Below are 3659 nucleotides of genomic sequence, written 5' to 3'. Positions count from 1 at the left end.
CTCTTTTTTTGCAATCAATCCCTTGCCCTGCCTTTGCAATATTTATAATTGAACACAATGATTTCACTATTGTTAATTCAAAATTTTTGGCACATTGACATGGGTCTTGCTTCTATCCAAGTAGTAGTTCTCAACTCCATTTCCTTCTAGGTGTTTTGGACTCTAGTAGTTTTTTTGGCATTTACACTTTTCCCCATTGGGCGGACAGGCTGCGTGCCACTGTCAATGCTAAGGACAGCAAGGGCCACGTGCCAAAGGGAGGGGAAGGGGCTCGACTATCAAGAGAAGCTGATATACGTCAAATGTATTGTGCTTGTGGCAACATTGCAGATGCTCAAGCCACGTTTAATGTCATCCAAACACCAAATGTGCACTCACACAACATTCTTATTTACGCTTATATTGATCTCAATGGGCATTTCAAAGATGCGATCAATGTTTTTGAGTCTATGTCCAAAAGAAATTTGTGTCATGGACCACCATCATAACTTCTGCTACACAACAAGGCTTCTGTGCAGAGGCTATGATGCTCTTCCATAGAATGGAAAGTGCAGGATTTGCCCCGAATATGATCACATTCATAAGCATTCTTGAAGCATGCACCACCCAAGAAGAAGGTTGTGAGATTCATCACTCACTTGTTGTGAGAGGATTTGAAGCAGACACCATAGTAGAAACTTCCCTTATCACAATGTATGGAAGTTGTGGTAGCTTGACAAGTGCGAGATATATATTTGCCACTATGCCTAAGAAAAACGTGGTGTATTAAGCCGGCGCGTGTAAGCTCCCTTTGGATGCGCAATACCATGATCAGTTGGTGCAGAGTTCTCTCTCTCTTTCTCTCTCTCTCTCTCTCTCTCTCTCTCTCTCTCTCTCTCTCTCTCTCTCTCTCTCTCTCTCTCTCTCTCTCTCTCTCTCTCTCTCTCTCGGCATAAATTTCACGAGCACTAGTGCCGCCGCCATGAAAACCAAAGTAGCACGTTTTTTTGTGTGTTGAAAGTGAGAGTTCGTTGCATTTTTGGGTTTTTGAAGGACCGCTTCACCACTCGGATCGCCCCATTGCAACATTGCAGATGTGTGTGATATGCGCAACAAGCCACACAGAGGAGCTTGTGAAACTAGTTCTAAAAGCACTGTATGCACGTCTCGCACTGTGTAAGCCTGCTCATGCAATGATTGAACAAAACCAAGCAATATGATGCCTACCTACCCCCTGACCCTGCCACTTGCTCCGTCTTCCTCAACAAAGATGACTTTGCTCTCGGTCTGTTGCTACAACCAGTCTGCGCCGTTGTGGACTGGTTGCAGCAGACCAGGGAGGGGAATTAGGGTCATGAGGGTAGGGTCATCACTTTTTTAAAATTGGTTGTAGAGAGGGGTAGGGTCACACAGACAGGTTCAATTCTTTTTTTTTTAAGATAATATTACCAAAATACCCTCTAATTTGTGGAATTTTCCAAATTACCCCTCAAATTTCAAGAATTCCCAAAACATCCCCAATATTTTTCTCATAAATTCCCAAAATGCCCTTCAAATTTTCCAAAATTCCCAAAATACCACTGGTTGCGAGATTAAATTTTTCCAAAGATAAAAACATTTGTAGCTTTTAATAAGAAGATTGATTTTTTACTAATATAAGATGCTAAAACTAGAATTTGAGTTGGTTATGTAGGCCTTGGAGATGAATTGTTTCCTTGTTTTTTGAGATAACTGCCTTTTTTAACGAGGTAATTCATGACAAATTACATTCTTAGAACTCAATTAAAACGGATCTCAATTGTTAAAAGGGAATAAAGAGTAGAAATGTTTTAACAATCCAACCAAAATAGATGCAAGGGTATTTTGGGAAATTCTGAAATTTGAGGGGTATTTTGGAAATTTCCACAAATTAGACTCGGGTATTTTGGTACTTTTTCCTTTAAAGAACATCAAGCAAACAAGGGATTTGTTGTAGCATGCGGTTCCACAGGAAAAGAAAGCAACGCCACATGCATATAATTCATTTGTGTGCCTCTTGGGCAAACGATGGCGAGGCGGCATGATATTGAGGTATTTACATCAGATGATAGTACAACGACACGTGCAAAGGGATGGCGAGCAATGTGAGGGCTTTTTTTTTCCATGATTGAAGGGACTGGGGCATTGGATTGCAGCCACAGACGTCAGTGTATACAAGAAACAACTATGCTCCTGTGTTGGTTTTTGCTCTTGTTTACGTGTCAATTTTCATAATGGTTTTAAAATCTCATTTTGTGTCAATTAAGTGTCAAATTTCTGGTAGTGAAAGTAATGTGCATGGCATAATTTTTTTCTTTCACCATTATTGATCTCTTGTATCAATTTGCTCGGATTTATATTCGCTCGATTTTTCTTGCTCGGTGATTAGAAACCCCCGATAACATGAACTACCCAGATGGGTCTCTCACAAAGAGAGGAAAAAAGAAGTCCCATTGAGGTTCCCAAGGGTTTATATGGAGCAAGGGAAAGATTCAAACCATGTATGTCATCATGTATCTATTCCTCTTCTTCATCATGCAATCAAAAGAACAAGAGTAGCTATATAAAAATCGAGAAAATTTGTGGCAAAGAATTTGTACTCATTGAATGTAGTCCAAACAAGAGAACTATAAGCACCAGCTTGAGCATCTCTTCAATGAATTGCTCACGAGGAGGCGGATGTTCTCCATGCATGTAGATTAAAAATCAAAGAGTCAATTCAAGCAATCATACTTACTCTTCTTAGTGTATGCCATGATTAAGAGAGAAAATTAGCATGAAAGAGCGGAAAAGTGTATCTTATGTAACTTTGCTCTGATGGAGATTTTGATGGCTCTGTTGGCTTCGAAAGGAGGGTAAAGACTCTTATATTTTTTTATGATCAATGTTAGTGTGTGGTATTAGTGTTGTATTAATCATCCCATTGCATATGGAATGCACAAAACAATATGATTTGGACCATCGTAGATAGATTTAGCAAGTAGGTTTACTTTCTACCTTGTATGAAGACCCTTTCACCTAAGCAAGCAGCTCTATTGTTTCTTAAGCAGATTTTTGTTTTGGATGGAATGCTTCAATCTATCATATCTGATCAAGATCGACGTCTTTGCAATGATTTTTGGGTGACATTTTTCACCAATTTAGGCACTCAAGTAGACTTTACTTTTGCATTTCATCCAAAATCTAATGGATAAACTGAGGTGAACAATAGCACTATTCTAGATCTTTTACAAACATACACTCATGAGAGGCTAGGAACTTGGAACACATACAATCTCTTGTTTCAATTTGCATACAACAACACTCCTCATTCATCCACAGGAAACTCATTGCCTCCTCCTTTGTCTCACATTTCTCATAAAGTACCACATGCTGATGAGATTGCTCAATAGCACACCCAAATCTTGGAGCAAGCAAAACAAGAATTTCCCAAAGCACAACATGCATACATGAAACAATTATATAAAAAGCAACAACTCATGGAATTCAAAGAGGGAGCTTTGCATTGAAAAAAGATGTCTTAAGAGCATAGAGATTGAGCTTGTTGTCAAGCGAGCACCACGATATTATGGTCCCTTTAGAATCATTAATCGTATTAATGCTAATTCTTTTTTATTAGCTTTCCCTGACTCTAAGAAAATTCATAACGCATTTCACATAAA

The 3659-nt window shown here is 39.0% G+C and overlaps 1 pseudogene; it reads left to right on the top strand.

Moving 5' to 3' along the window:
- Positions 1-302: 302 nt before the first annotated feature.
- On the top strand, positions 303-769 carry LOC147418129 (pentatricopeptide repeat-containing protein At5g27110-like; annotated as a pseudogene).
- Positions 770-3659: the final 2890 nt, after the last annotated feature.

This window comes from Adiantum capillus-veneris, chromosome 30 (assembly GCF_014529385.1).
Source record: "Adiantum capillus-veneris isolate H3 chromosome 30, ASM1452938v2, whole genome shotgun sequence".
NCBI classification, from domain to species: Eukaryota; Viridiplantae; Streptophyta; class Polypodiopsida; order Polypodiales; family Pteridaceae; genus Adiantum; species Adiantum capillus-veneris.
This window is presented reverse-complemented; position numbering and strand designations above follow the sequence as displayed.